The sequence below is a fragment of the Piliocolobus tephrosceles genome, chromosome 4 (genome assembly GCF_002776525.5).
Source record: "Piliocolobus tephrosceles isolate RC106 chromosome 4, ASM277652v3, whole genome shotgun sequence".
Taxonomy (NCBI): Eukaryota; Metazoa; Chordata; class Mammalia; order Primates; family Cercopithecidae; genus Piliocolobus; species Piliocolobus tephrosceles.
The window spans coordinates 147,894,394-147,910,500 of record NC_045437.1 but is presented as its reverse complement, the minus strand read 5'-3'; the positions used below and the strand labels follow the sequence as shown (position 1 = coordinate 147,910,500).

The 16,107-nt window shown below is 45.8% G+C and overlaps 1 protein-coding gene and 1 long non-coding RNA gene across 8 annotated transcripts in view; one reads left to right on the top strand and one right to left on the bottom strand.

Moving 5' to 3' along the window:
• The window catches only part of ARHGAP26 (Rho GTPase activating protein 26), a 469,263-nt gene that overhangs the window by 84,004 nt on the left and 369,152 nt on the right, over positions 1-16,107 (top strand). The window lies entirely within an intron of this gene.
• Positions 3,449-13,133, bottom strand: LOC111523275. The gene is made up of 6 exons (XR_002725487.1): positions 13,028-13,133; positions 12,087-12,318; positions 11,064-11,139; positions 4,138-4,396; positions 3,836-3,994; positions 3,449-3,587 (listed from the first exon to the last, which is right to left on the bottom strand). It is a non-coding gene; the product is annotated as an uncharacterized LOC111523275 (long non-coding RNA).

Here is a 16,107-nt window from a genome sequence, read left to right as displayed (position 1 = left end):
TCCACACTGAGCAAGCATGATAAGTGTTGGGAGAAACCCAGGAGCTGTGGACACACAGTTGGGGCCAGCCTGGGCCATGTGTGTGAAGCCACACCTTGAAAGGGGTTCCTGGAGGGCCAGGTGGCGGTCGGTTGGTTGTGTTGGTCAGGGTGGGAGAGGCCTTTCGGGCCAAGGAGGACGTATGAGGGTGCCAATCTGAGGACACATATTTTGGAAGATCGCTGTTTGGCCAGTGTGGGGGTGACTCTTAAGTGAGGCTGAACAGACCACCTACCGTGTCGGAAGAGCAAGGCTTCCTTTTTTCGTTGTGGCAGAACCCCTAGGTTTTGGTAACAATATGACTTTAAGGCCCAGGCTCTCTAAGGAAGGAGGTGTATTAGCCTCTTTGGGCTGACATCACAAATTACAGCCAGGCCTCTATATCTGTGGGTTCTGCATCCATGAGTTCAGTCAACTGCGGATAGAGAATATTTACTGCATCAGTACTGAACGTGTACAGACTTTTTTTTATACTCTCTAAGCAATACAGTATAACAACAATTTACATAGCATTTACATTGTATTAGGTATTGTAAGTAATCTAGAGATGATTTAAAGTATACAGAAGGATGTGTGTAGTATGTTATATGCAAATACTATGCCATTTTATATCAGAGACTTAAGCATCCATGGATTTTGGTATCTGTGGGGAGTCCTGGAACTAATCCCCATGGATCCCGAGGGACAACGGTACCATGAACTGGGTGGCATAAAACAACAGAAATGTGTTTTCTCATAGTTCTGGAGGCCAGAAATCCAAAATCGGTGTGTCAACAGGGCCGTATTCTTTTGGAAGGCTCTAGGGAAGAATCATTCCCAGTCTCTTCCTGGCCTTCCTTGGTATTCCTTGGCATGTAGCCGTGCCACTTCAGTTTCTCCCTCCATCTTCACAGGGCCTTCTTCCCTGGGTGTGTGTGTGTGTTCTCACCTCTTCTTACAAGGACACCAGTCACTGGATTTAGGACCTATCCTAATCCTATATGACCTCATTTTAACTAGGTACATCTACAAAGACCCCGTTTCCAAATAAGGTCAAGTTCTGAGGTTCTGGGTAGACATCAATTTTGAGGGTACTATCCACTACAGGAGGGGATATTGAAGTGGTAGGACCTGTGCTAGGAGGCTTCCTCCAAGTCTTTTCATTCTTCAAGGTTCTTGGGTTGATGGGGGCAGGGGCAGTGAGGCTGCTCGGGGGAGGGTGGGCCAGCAGCTGCTAGGATTCCTATCTCTGGTGGGGGCTCCTGGGTACTGCATTCTTCTCAGGTGCCCAAGAGAAGCTGTGTGACTGAGAGGGGTGGCCCTGCTCATGCATGCCCCTGGCTCAGGGTCACCTCGTGCCTCCTGCAGCAAGGGAAGCATGTCAGGGTTTCTTTCTGACTGTCCTAGGAGCACCTTGAGATAGGAGGAAGCGTCCATGAATAAATAGCTAAAATAATTAATGACCCTAGCAAACAATGGCTTAGGGTTTTTCCACAGTTCTTCTCTCCTCTGGGAACAGTTTCCTGCTGCCTTCTTGGAGGTGCATTGCCAGGGACTTTCCGGGTCCTCAGGACATCACTTTCCTTTTCTTTCTTGTTTCTCTGCTTTCTCAGGTTTAGTACTATTAGTTTCTTCCATTTCTCTGGTATTAAAATATTACCTGCAGTGTCTTTCTGTAACAGTGGTTTTTAAACTTATTGTGCATAGGAATCATCTGGAGAGTTTATTTTAAAAAGGCATATTTCCAGATGTATTTTCCAGAATTTCTGATCCCGTAAGTCGGGGGCAGTTGGATTCAGGTGAAATTCAAAGGCCAATTCAAGAAACACGTCCTCAGAGAGAGAGGGAGAGGGGGAGAGAGAGAGTATGAGAGAGAGAGAGTGTGTGTTTGTGTGTGTGTGAGGGAGAGAGAGTGTGTGTGTGTGTGTTACAGGTACGCTTTCCCTCAAGTGATACCTGATGTATTAGAAAGGATGGTTTTTGTATTGACCTGATGTTAATTGGTATGGTTTGTCACTCGTTTATTTATTTAAAATTCTGGCCTAGAGAGACTCCATCTCAAAACAAACAAAGAAACGAACTCTGGCCTAGATATGCTTTTTAGATACACACATGCAAATTTTTCTTGTATCATTTGCCTAGAGGGAAAGTGGTTTTAAAATAATATCAGCAGTACCTTGAAAACATGATAGGCATCTTGTTGGCTAAGGAAGAAAGTGGGGAATGGAAATGGGTGTTTTATGGCTTCAAGACTAAGCCTAGGAAATGGTGTTCTGATTGTTTGGTGTGTCCTGAAGGAGTCATGGGATGGCTGTTTTGTCTACGTTTCTGAGACTTAGCTTTCCCTTTTTATAAAAAGGGGATTGCAAGGTTTATCATTCTTCTGACCAAACTTAAAAAAGGTTACGTTCTTATTTGCTTGCTTATTTATTTATTTAGAAACATTATTGGGGGCTTCTGGCTTGCTAGAATTGTGGATGACTATCCTTTTATGAACAAAACAGTCACAGCTACTGCCTGCCTGGGGTTTATGTCATCGGAGCTGTTCACATTAAACAGTCACCAAAATCAACGGAGATTACCAACTGAAAGGATGGGAAAGGGAATTCTGGGGAGGTATGAGAGTGTACCCCTCGGGTGGATAGGGCATGCGAGGAGGCTGCTTCCCTGAGGTAGTGACCCTTCAAGCAGAATCTCATGGGCTAAAGGGCAGTAACTAGGAGGGGAGACAGAGGAGTGTTTCAGGAAGAGGGCACAGGACAAGCACCATGCTTTGTGGCTGGCTGGATTGTGGCACCTTTGAGGTGCAAGTTGGCCATTGGGGCTGGGTATAGAGTGAGGGCAAGGCCAGTGGGGTGTGCAGACGAGGCAGGTTTTGTAGGCCTTGGTTGGATTTATTTTGAGGGGAATGGGAAGAGTTTAATCAGGGAGGGTATGGAAGGGACCATCAACAAGATCAGGTCTGCCTTTTGAATAGCTTGTTCTGGGCAGTTAAGTGACAAATGGACTGGAAAGCATCAGGAGGGAAGTGGGGAGGCCAATTAGGAGTCCAGGCCAAAGATGATGGTGGCATGGACTCAGGTCTTTCTCAGCGTACCAGTTGGAGGAGAGGAGAGCTAATTGAGGTTGAAAAGCAATCCCAGGGTATTTCTGTGCCCAGGACTGGGTATTTAATCTGTGGGGCTCCTTGTTTAAAAAGCAGACATAAGTACTGTTAAAAGCATTAAAATAGAAAGCTGCTTTCTTTCTTCCCTGGTTTCTTTCTTGACGTGTGGTGGTATTTTTAATCTGCCCATGTTTCTAAAAAGGAAGAATTAAAAATTTAAATTATTAGTATGAACTCTTCTGTTCATCTTTATATTGTACAATGCCAATTTTCTATAAGATCATCTGACTTATATGCAGAATCACTAGAGTTATACAATCCATATTTCATAGCTCATATGCATTTATTTCATTCTTCCAAGAACAGTGGAAATGTTGCACAAAATCAGTTTTCAGTTTTCTTCTTGATGCATGCACATTTTCCTGATGTGCTCCACCTTCGGCTTACGATGTATGAGGGGGGCCTGAAAGGAAAGGAGCTATGGGTTGCCCAGTCTGTCCCTGTCCTAGGTTACCATGGTCAGTGTCAGTGATTGGCTTATCCAGGGAGGTAACATGAGGAAGAAGGCTGTGATAGGGTTCCTGGGCTGTTCATGTTTCTTTGGATGCTATTGTCTTCTTGCATCTGGCAAGTTCTGGTTGAAATCGTAGGTGTAACCCCTCAGGGCTGTCAGTGTTGCCCCTGACTCAGTTGTAGATATAAGACAACTACCTTTCTCTTGCTTTGAGTCTCACTGAGCTCCCATACATGGTGGGTCCACCAGAATTCTGTGCACTGGGGCCACAAGGAGCCCCAGTGGGTCCTCATGACATCCAGGTTGTACCTGTCTTCTCTACGCACATATATGCTCCACTGTCCCATCGGATCTCACTTGCAAAACACAAGTTCAAAGATAAAGTTACTAAAAATTTCAAGACAGCTACAGCAGAACATTAAGCCAAGCAGGCCCTTCTGAGCACGGGACCCCATGCGTCTGTACTGGTTGAATGCCCATGAAGCTGCCATGCCTATACCTCGAGCACTCCCAATTTTCAGCTGCCCTGTGAGCCTGTTTTCTGGATTCACTTGAGTCTGTGTGTCAGGTTTAATATTTGCAGGCTCAGAGAAGATTAGCTGGGCAGAGCCTGTATTGGCAGACCCAGCCTCGGACTGTAGTCCAAGAGTGCTTGGCTCTCCAGCTGCCCCTTCTGTGGGAAGCCTGGTTTCCGGATTGGTTTCTGGGCAGTCGGCACCAGGGCCATTCATCAGCTCCAGGTGCCATGAGCTGGGTTTCTACAAAACAGAGATGTGTTCCCAGTCAGTTGTGTAGGCTTCAGAATAAGGAGACATGATTGAGAACATGTTTTGAGGAAGACTCAGGCTTCGGAATTTGTGATTTTTAAATTGAATTAGGGTGTTTCTTCCTCCCACCCCTGCTGTCACCTAACTTTCTTCTACCACGAGCATTAATTGCCTGCTTTGGGAACATTTGTAAACCTGCTGTCATGATTTAGAAGATCCAGCTTCTCTGTGGAGCTCCACCTTTGTCATCTGGAGGGGTTCCATTACTGGTACTTAGTACTAGATGTTCTGAAGGCTTAGGTGATATCAGCTCTCAAACTTCAGCATGCATAAGAACTGCCTGGGAAGCCCAGGCTCCTATGCCACAGCCCTAGAGATTTTGATTGAGGGTGGGCTCCCTGGAAGAGCCTGTTACAAGTGGTGTTCAGACATGTTTTGAGAACCACTCATCTTTGGCCTCTCACATTCTGTGGTGGTCTGCAGTGGCAAGGGGTACTCCTTGCTGGAGCATGAGTTCTTGCCTGGACTGGGATCCAGGCTGGAGAGGAGACAGTGAAGAGTGGGGAGGTGGGGAGCCTGGGGATTTCGTGGGCATCTATGAGGAGGGTAAGTGTTTGCCCACTTGGACTACTGTTCTTGGTGCCTGGAACACAGCCTCCCCTGAGATATAGCAGAAAAGTGACTAATTAAAGAGGGGATAAAAGGAAGTGGAACCAATTTCTGGGAATGTTATTTGTTCAGAATGGCTAGGTACTTTTTTTTTTTTTTCTTCCAGAAACATTAATTTAATCCAGGGGGAGACGAATGGAGTTTTGCTTTTTAATTGAATTTATTCTGATGCTTAGGAGTTGCTACCTTGCTTCCTGTGGTATTAGTGGCAAGGAGTCTCTGAGCTGTGTCCAGGCATCAGGTGGATTCAGTTTTGATCCTAATTATGCTGCATGGACTGACGGTGAGAAGGAGGGCGAGAGGAAGTCAAAGTGGTGGGGGCCACTTTGTGGCTTCGTTGTTCTTTCATTTTTACGCAGAAGCAAATCAGCCGGGCATGTTATGTATTAAATATATATGTAAATGATTCCAATACCTGTGGTTTATTGAGTGTTTGCTGCCGGCCAGGCCCTGTGCTAAGCACTTCAATGCATCATCTGTCTTCTCACAGGAACCTCAGGAGGCAAGTTTCCCTTTAGTACCTTTTCACACGGCTGGAAATTGAGTACCTTGTAAGTGTGTGAGATGGGATTTTGAATCCTGGGAGTCTGTTAACCACAAATCTAAGCTTATTTGGCTGGATGAAAGCCTCGATTTACTCACCATGCTTGTTTTTTCCTTGATTATCCTCAAATTCGCTGTTGATAGAAACAGTGCAGGGGTTTCTGATCCTTGTGTATCTAGGTTCTGCCGTCTGTGACTTTCTGAGTTCACAACTGTTGAATGCTAGTGAAACTCTGCTTCTTTGGGCTTAGTTATGGGTTGGCTTGTTTATTGTTCCTTTTTTTCTTTTTGTTCTTTGCTAGAGAAAGCGAGAAAGCTCAGGGGTTACAGGGAGGTGACAGGCCTTGGCTTCTCTTTTCCTGCTTTTCAAGTGAGGTTCTTCCATATTTGTTCAGGGCACATGTGATTGCACACACCCTGGAAGAGGCAGGCCTAAGGGTGTGGAAAGACAGTTGTACAACTTATAGATGTTGAGTTTTCCATTCACAGTTCTAACTCCAGTCAGAAAACCTTGGAACAGAAAAATTTGCATCCTGTGATGACCTGTGGAGAAATGAATGTGGCTGGAAATGTATTATCGGCCCTAATTTATTATTTTGCAATTGTCCTCTTTTTCATTTAAAAGTTTTACAATTATTTTGGTAAATATTTCTGCAGACTTTTCTGAGCTAGCAATATTATCCTTTTGTAATATGCATGAAGAAAGGCATAGAACGAGAATAAAATGGCAGTCTTTTGGTAACTCCCTGGTAGAAGTGGTGGTACTCAGATTTGTAGCTGTTTAACCAAATTCTGGGTTCTGTCTGGGTGCGTGGGCCCTGCCAGTGTGAACCTGGACAGGCAGAGCAGTCCTGCCCAATTTCCTCATCTGCTTGACGTCTCTGGCTCTTTGTCCTGAATTCCATTTATTGGCAAGGCCTTTCTTTTACTTATAAACCTCTTCCAAGAAAGTCTGGCTTTCACTGTAAGTTTACGACCATAAATTTTCAGATGGTACACGTCACCCTCTTAATCTAATTGAGCCAGCACATCATTGTGAAGACATCATTTCATTTGGGGGGTATTAGTTGCTATGGTTATTTGCTGAGACTAACAGAGTCTGTGTTCTCTCAATTGGATTTTGGAAACTGCTCTTTGAGAATGACATAGAGGTGTGCCTTGCTGTAGGAATATCCAGTATATAACCTCACCATTAAAAAACTAAAAGGCACATAAAAGATACTTTGGGAGGGATCTTAGAGCTAGAGAAAGGGGTTGGCTGCTTGATTTTCAAGTGAGGTGTTTTTTTCTTTTTGAGACAGGGTCTCGCTCTGTCACCCAGGCTGGAGTGCAATGGCACGATCTCGGCTCACTGCAAGCCCCGCCTCCCAGGTTCAAGCGATTCTCCTGCCTGAGCCTCCTGAGTAGCTGGGATTACAGGCGCCCACCACCACGCCCAGCTAATTTTTGCATTTTTAGTAGAGATGGGGTTTCACCGTGTTGGCCAGGCTGGTCTTGAACTCCTGACCTCGTGATCCTCCCGTCTCGGCCTCCCAAAGTGCTGGGATTACAGGCGTGAGCCACCACGCCCGGCCTCAAGTGAGTTCTTTAAGGCCGAGTGTGTCACATGACTTTCCCTAGGTTCACGTGTATAGTTGGTGGCTGCACAAGGAGACAGGCCATTTCTGGTTCTTTTTCTAGGTTCTTTTCTATTCTGTCTGCAACAGCTTAAATCTCTCAAGGAATTTATTCATTCATTCCTCCAATACATATTGAGGTCCCGTATGTTTCAGGCACATGCCAGGAGGATAAAGAAGCTGTGATCTTCACTCTCAGGGTCTTCAATGGGAGTCCAACCCTTGCCTTGGAGGGTGTGGTGCCTGGATCAGCACCATTGGCTTCACATGGGAATTAGAAATGTAGCCTCCCAGGCCTGCTGGATCACATGGGCATTTTGACAGGGTCCTGGGTGATTGGGTGCACCTTAAAGTGTGAGTAGCTGTCTGTGCTGCAGGGGAAAAGGCATTGCAGAAACAAAATCTAAGTCTTGAGGCTCAAGCCAGGATCAACCCTCCTAGCCCCATTGCTGCCCATCTGTGCACCTGCTTGGTGTTGAGCAGAACAGAACTGCTGAGGTGTTGAGAGAGGAATCCCCACTCCACTCCCCCCCCCCTCACCATTCTCAGGCCTCTGTCTCCACCTACCGCCCCCTACCGGTTTTCCCAGCCCTAGTCCGACCCAGTGAGTGGGCCTGACTTGTGTGGTCTCCTCTTAATTCCCCACCCCCTCTCCTTTCTAGAACCGTGCCTAGCTTAGGGGCCAAGCTCAAGTTCCGCCTCCTGAGGAAGCCCAGTACTTCAGGCCTGTGAACGCTGTCAGTCTCTTGTATCTTAAATATCGTTTTAGCACGCTCATTCTTTTATCTGTTTCATCTGGGGCTGGCCTGCCTCCCCAGGCAGCGGACAGAAAGGATTTGATGATAGCACTGTTTCCCCAGTGCATTTAAAAGGCACGGCTTGAGCTTAATAAACTTCTCAAAAAGAAACCCATACTGCTTTGAGTTCATTTAGTTAAAAAATGGTGTTATTTAGTCCATCGGGGTTTTGCCTTGCCTTTCATCTGCCAGAGGTGAAAGGAAATTGTAAATTTGTAGAAGCATTAGGGGTTTTCTGAGCACTGAAGAAAGCCCTTAGGAACTCAGGTGTGTTTTTAGTAGTTCACAAGAATGGGGTTGATCTGGTGACTTGATGAGGCAAAAATTGCTTAATTCTTATGCTAATTAAGATTCTCCTTTGGTTGATTCTCCTTTCTCCAACCTGCTGGTAAACTTCCACTCTACCTCTGCTGTGGGAAGGAAAGCAAGGCAGGGCTGAGGGCATCCCTGTCCTCTGCTCTTCCGGAACACGTTTCTTTCCTATTTTGAATTCCCACAACAGCCCTGCAAGGTACATACTATCCTCATAGTTACGTACATGCTTGGAAAGGTTGGGTAATTTGCCAAAGGCAAGTTACAGTGAGGAAGTGAGAGACCGGGGATTTAAGCTGATGTTTGTGCAGCCAATGCGCGTCGTACACCTCTGAATTACCTTCCCCTTGCCCCGTGTGTGTGTGTGTGTGTGTGTGTGTGTGTGTGTGTGCGAATTTGTACTTGAGCTGCCTGGAATTACCCTCTCTTTTTTGTTCTGTCACTTGATTAGTCCCTCTCAAATGGGTTTCTTTGTTTTCATGAAGCAAATGTCCACAGTCTTCCTGGAGGGAGTTTTTCCTGTGGTGACCTTCTGCTGTCTTATCATATCTTGGGGCAGCATGTGAATGCAGTTATTCTAAATACAGTACCTCAGTTGTCTGTGCCAGGGCTGAGCTGGGGCTGGGCCATTTAGGGGCTGAGTTTTCATCGGAGGTCCAGTGCTGACTGACTCACTTGACACAGTGGTCATTGATCCAGCAAATGTTTATTAAGGGCCTACTATGTGACTTGCACTGTCATGAAGCCAGTCCTTAATTTCTTCATCCAGAAAAGGTCAAGTGCTTTCACTTAACTCTCAATGTTCTTGTGAGGAAAAGCCAATACAGCACTTTGGAAATATACATGTATTTGTATACATTATTTGCATATAGTTATGTATAATTCAAGATGATGCTATGGATAATTCATAGTGGGCCCTGAACTTGGAGTTTTCAGCACGGAGCAGTTTTGTTTTGAATCCCTTATAACTCTTTCCTTATCTCCTGACTGACCAATGGTCTGTGCACAAATGTCCAAGTTGAGAGCTGTTGCCTGTCATTTAGTTATCCTACAGGGAGAATGCCCCTTGGCTGTGGTTGCACATTCTCATAGTGAAGTGTGCTGTAGGAGTTACAGAAGGTGTCTCCAACGAAGTTCTGGGCCAGCTCCTTAGTAAAAGACTTAATTGTTGTTTAATTGATCTTGTTGCTCCTCTGTATAACAATCCATTTCCCATTTCTTTTCTTTCTTTCTTTTTTTTTTTTTTTTTTTTTTTTTTGAGACGGAGTCTTGCTCTGTGGCCCGGGCTGGAGTGCAGTGGCGCAATCTGGGCTCACTGCAAGCTCCGCCTCCCAGGTTCATGCCATTCTTCTGCCTTAGCCTCCCGAGTAGCTGGGACTACAGGTTCCCATCACCACGCCCAACTAATTTTTTAAAAAAGTTTTTAGTAGAGACAGGGTTTCACCGTGTTAGCCAGGGTGGTCTCAATCTTCTGACCTCGTGATCCGCCTGCCTTGGCCTCCCAAAGTGTTGGGATTACAGGCGTGAGCCTGGCCCCAGTTCCCATTTCTTTAAGGGAGTAAGTTCAAATTCCTTAGCTTGACATTCAGGTCCTTCCATGGGTTGATTCTAACCGGTCTTCCCACTCTGACCTCCTGTCTATCTAAACTTGCTGCTTTTTCTGGGTAGGTTCTGCATTTCACATCTCCTTGCTCCATGCTTCCACTTCTACAGCATCTTCCCATGACTGCTTCCCTGCCTTGTACCGCTTCCGTTTTCTACATATCCAGATAGGAGTGAACTTTAAGGTTCAGCTCAAATGCTACTCCCTATTCTTCCTTTTTTTTTTTTGTTTTTGGAAGCCCCAGACTGCTTCCCTGCCTTGTACTGCTTCCCTTTTCTACATATTCAAATAGGAGTAAACTTTAAGGTTCAGCTCAAATGCTACTCCTTGTTCTTCTTTTTTTTTTGGAAGCCCCAATGGCCCTAACTGGAATAATATCCCACTTCCACTTCTGTAGCCATTTTTTGTCTATTCTCTGATTGCCCTAGCACAGTCTATGTTAATTTTGTAGTTTTGTACACACAGATTAGGCCGTTCTAAAAATTGTATTCCCCTTAAGGTATGGAATGTATACACACCGTCTTTTCATTTTTTTGGATACACTGATACCAGATTCTCCAATATTTGAGTAAATTAGGCAATATAGTGTAGTAGTTAAGAGTTTTGGAGTCAGAGAGACCAAGTTTCTTACGTTACTGCTCATTCCCTGCATGATCTTGGGTACGTTATTTAACCTCTCTGAGCCTCAGTTTCCCCATCTGCAAAATGGAGGTAATAATATGTACTTGACAGAATGGTTGTGAGGATGGAGGGATTTAAAGTACTTGGTAGGTACATGTTATATAGTAAGTACTCAGTAAGTTAATGTATACAATATATTCATAGTTATTTGGATATAGATTAAGGTGAGTTTGGGTAGCCCAAATTATTTTTAAGAGGTGTTTCATCTAAATAGAATTAGAAACCTCGTTTTGGAAAGAGGAACACTTCTCTAATCTACTTGATTTCATTTTAAAAATCAACTCCAAAAATTTCATTAGCCTTAGTGCTCTGGTTGGAAAAACAAATTTTCCAGAATCAGTGCTGGTGATGGCCTCATTTAGGAAATGCTGTTTTAGGGAAATGGCCTCAGGAAAAGCACGCAGATGTATGATCAGAATGCACATTATGTGATGTACCGTGGCTGATGTGGTCGGTGGGCACATCATCTGCCTGGGTGAGATGAGAGGTTTTCTGAATCTGCTCCAGCTAGATCTGAAAGAACGTGAGAGACACTGTGGTGGTGACTTCATCCCTGTACCTCTCCCACTCCATGTTTCAGGCTTGACTTGCTGTATGAGAGCACAGGCCCTCTGAATGTGTTAGAACACTTCTTCCCAAGTGGAAGCCAGGGCTCCTCTTTCAGTTGCTGCGTGTCCACTGGACATTTCTAGGTGGTTATTTGTTCCTCAGCAGGGCAGGATCTGTCCTCAGCACTGCCTTTAAGGCTGGCCCTGTCATTTCTCCTTGAGTCTTAGCTGTTGTTTAAATTAGCTGCTTGGTCAAGGTGTTTGGTATAGTTGATTGCCACCTAGTGGCCACAGATAAGACTGCGTGTCACGGAAACAAGAAAAATGTTATGGAGAATTTTGTTTCATTCTAAGATTTGCACAGGGTGTGTGTGTGCGTGTATGTGTATATGTGTTTTGTTTGTTTTTGCTAGTACAATGCCAGGAGTCTGGGCTGTAGAATGGTATTTACAAGGGACTATCACTTGCTTTTCTTATAGTGAAGCACATCGAACTAGGTAAATGCTACATACAGACTTGGGGAAATGGGGAGTCGTGGGAAGTGCCTCTCTCCAAGCACAGTTTCTGATTGGATATGTTCTCAGTCTTCCCAGACATGGGGAGAGGGGAAAGAGGGATCTTTGGGGACTCTTCCTTAAACTGTTTTAACTGCAACCTGGGGCTTGTGCTGGGGCTAAGAGAGGACAGTTGGTTGTGGCCAGCATTTGGATTGTGTGTAGCTCATTTCTCCAGCTTCCTTGGTATAGATGAGGTTTTACTTTATGCTCCTGCTGGTGGCGGCTCTCCCTCCAGCTCTGTGGTACTCTTCCTTAAAGAAAGGCAGGTGGTCATATGCTAATTGGAAGCACATTCCCACATATCTATCAGGCTCCAGCCAGATTTACGTAAGTTGGAGAGTTTGTCCTAACTTACCTGCTTTTTTTTCACTTGTCAAACATGGAGTTGGGAGATTCACCTTTGATGGAAGCTAATGGACTCGTGGAGTGCCCAATTTCCTCTCTCTGTGTTCTTTCCGCAACACCTGCTCTCAGTCAAGCGGTAGAGTGTTGGACTTTGGGGATAGAGTGATGAGCATGAAGGGATATGATCCTCGTCCTTATAGAACATACTAGTTGGGGAGGCATTACTTGAAGAGAAGAATTACCTGAACAAATATAAAATTGCTCTGAAGAAAAGATGTATAGTACTCAGAGAGTGAGAAATAGGGTTGGGTTCAGCCTGATTAGATAAGTCAGGGAAGGCTTCCTGGAGGAAAGAACTTTTGGGCCAAGGGCTGCAGGCATGTAGTGGCAGGTAGGAGTTGGGCATGCCCCAGGAACTGGCAGAGGCTGGAGCAGCTGGAGCCCAGAGAGGGGTATGGGGAGGCCAGACCCTGCAGGGCCTCTCAGGTCTTGGGAGGGACTCTTGTCTTCACCTCCAGAGCTCTGGGAAGCCATCACAGGGCTCATTGCTGGTGTTGACATTAATTGGGTGGAGAAGTGATTTGACGGACAAAAGTGGATGTGGGGAGGCCAGAGAGGAGGCAGTTGCAGTTATCTAGGCAAATGGAGTGTTTTGTTTAGGGCTTGCTGATAGTGATGGGAAGGAGTGGGCAGAATTGAGATGTGCTTAGGAGACAACATGGACAGACTTGGGAATGGACATGGCACATGAAGGAGCCTGACGTGTGAGAGGATGACATGCACTGGTGACTTGTGTGGCAGGGTGAACGGTGGTGCCCTTCATCACACTGGGGATGAGGAAGAGGCCCTCGGCTGGCTCTCTGGGGAGAGGGTGGCAGAGGGTGTTTGAGTAGAGAGAGTTTGGTTTTGAGTGTGTTGAGTTTGACCTAGGAATGGGGGTGTGAGCTAAACCTGAAGTTTCTCTGGGGCTCTTGTCCATGTCTCAGCTCTCTGTCATGGGTCCTCTCTGGGGACTCTCAGGTGTTCCACCTGTAAGCCGGCTTGTGTTTCCTTGCCCACTCACATCAGTACAACAGGTTTTGGGGGACACTGTGTCCAGCCCTGTCCGAGGCACTCTTTGTGCTTTGTGACATGAAGCCATTCATGAATAGTTCCGGAATTATTCCAAATACAAGGTGATGAGGCACAGAGAGTAATTGGCGTCCAGGAAAGGGAGAGATTAACAAGGCCCGGGGACTTTGGTATTCTTGTGCTTTAGGCAGCCACAAGGCCAATCCTGTTGCAAATTCTAACCTCATGATGGCCTTTCTGAACTGTAATCACTTTCTTTCTTTCTTTTTTGGTTTTTTTTTTTTTTTTTTGAGACGGAGTCTCACACTGTCACCTGGGCTGGAGTGCAGTGGTGCAACCTTGGCTCACTGCAACCTCTGCGTCCCAGGTTCATGCGATTCTCCTGCCTCAGCCTGCCCAAGTAGCTGGGACTACAGGTGCCCCCCACCACACCCAGGTTGTTGTTGTTGTTTGTTTTTTTAGTTTTTAGTAGAGATGTTGTTTCACTGTGTTGGCCAGACTGGTGTCGAACTTCTGACCTCGTGATCTACCCGCCTTGGCCTCCCGGAACTGTAATCACTTTCTAAGTCCAAAGAGAAAGATGTGACTGAGCAGCAAAACATTTCAGGGTAGTTAATACACAATTTTGGTGACTTTGGAGGTCACAGAGGCAATAGAAATACACTGAAAATACAGTTGTAAGGTTACCTGAGTCCATGTTTGTGTGTGCACATGTATGTTAAGTTTTACCCAAGGAGAAAAAGGACTTGACTTGTGGTATTACTGGTGCAACTTGTATAAAATTAAGGTAGATTCTAATTTAAAAAAAAATTATGGTAAACCTTCTGTGTTAGTGAAAGATGGATCTATTTGGGTTAAATTTTCTTAAATCTGGTGATTAGTATCCGCTGGCATCTCCAAGAAAAGAAGAGCACTTTTCTCTAGTCCCTGAGTGAGCAGGTGGCTTTTGGAGCAGTCTCTCAAGGCCCAAACTTCTAGCTGCTTCCATATTTCTTAGCCATCTGGTCCCCTCACTCAGAGAAGCACAGCCCTACCTACTCTGGAAAGCAGATACTTGGCCTCCCCAGATGCCGGCAGTTATGACTTCCTCCACTCTGGCCAGCATTCTGCTTTTCTAGCAACAGATGTTTCTGCAAAGTAAATATTATTGACTCTGCTTGGCTCCTTGCTGTGTCTTGCACTGCCTGTACATGAAATAGCAGGGTTATATGAGGAGGGTGCCACGAAGCTTGGCATGCACCCAGCACCAGTGCCAGCTTCTTCTCTTTTCCCTCTCCTCTTACTGGAATGTGTGTGTTCGATTCCTGTGTGCATCAGAGGGAAAGCTCTTGAAATAAATCTTTGGGCTGCTCCATATCCAAGGTGAAAATCTACAAAAGATACCACCAATCCTACTGGATTGAAATAGGCAAGAAGCAATGGTTTTTTAGGTAGAAAATTCTCTTTTTAGTGTTGTTTTCATTCTCTCAAGTAACATAGAGGGTTTACTTCAATGGGGTGAAGTGGTATGGTGTTCCCACATACTACAAGGATCTCAGTTCACAGGACTTAAGTCATAGGTCCTCTCCTTAGTGGCCTTGTGCTCTCATGTCAGTCCTTTAACTTCTCCGAGCTCCAAACAGTTATTCATGCTTACCTTTCCTGGTTCCTCTTACTGGAGGACTCATATATGAGAAAAGAACAGCCCAGCTATACCTAGAACTGAATCTTGTGATGTGCAGAGTGCCTATGAAGTATGTCTCACTGGATCCTCCCTGCCTAAACCCCAGGCTGACAGCCTCTGTCAGATGAGCTAACTGACACTTTACGACTAACCCAGGGTTGGTTACATATCTGATCTATGATGGAGCCAGAACTTGAACCCAGGAGCTGTGGGATTGGGGTGGGGGCAAGCGGTTGGGGTTGATCAGCCTGTCACCGCCACCCCATAGAATGCAAGTGGAGAAGGGAGGTTCTCAAAAACAAGCTTGAGATGCTGTCCCGAAGTCTGGGGAATGGATTCTAAACAAGTAAAAGGACAGCTATCCACTTTAACTTTACTGAAAAATTCCTTTATCAAGCCTGAGGTGAGTTCCTTTTTCAGGTCCATTCATTACGATTCTCACTCTACCCAGCTTTCCTCATTAACCTGAAGCCCAGTATTGACTCCATACCAGCAGTCATTACCTAATCGTCTTATCGGGGGATCGGCCTCTCCCTCAGCTTCATGGGGTCCTCACTGCTTTTCAGGCTTGCACTGTGGCAGGGTGTGCTCTGTGCCAGTGGACAAGGAAATCAGGTCACCATAAGCTAACAGGCCCTGCCCTGGTTCAGCAGGTCCCCCTGTGCAGAAGCCTCACAAAGGCCCCGTTGTGCATGACCAGCCACTCCCTGATCTTCACTGGCAGCTGCCCTCGGCAGTGCGGCTTTTCAGGTGTGTGCTGGGAGCTTTCCCGAGCCTGGCTTGCATTTCACCTGTTTCCACTTTGTTGAGGTGATTGAGTTTCTCTTGCTTATGGGGGAGGCACATCAGGTGGGTAGAAAGGCAAACCTGTGTTACTCTTAGTGCAGACCTTTGTGAGTTCTGATCAGGGAACATTCTGACTAAAATAGGAATGTGCATAACCATACCCACATTTGATGCACACACATCTGGGGACTCGAACAGAACATTGTCTTCTACTCTAAAATGTTATTCTTTCCCTTTTTCTTCGTGTCTACCTGTGGCCTCCTCCTGCCTTCCTCCCCACGATGTTCTGGCTTTCGGGTGCATCTGTTTCCTTCTTGGTTTGCCTTTTGTGATTTGTGTTCTGAGGGATAGCCTCAGCCTAGGCTGGCCAGTTTTGTGAGATGCCTGAGTCCCCTGCCAACATCTTTTGACATTTTGGTAAGGACCATTCTGTGCAAGTGACTGAACAAGGGGGAGATCAGAGACTGTTGGCTCCTGCGTTCCCCTTCTTCACCCCAAGTGCCTTCTTTTG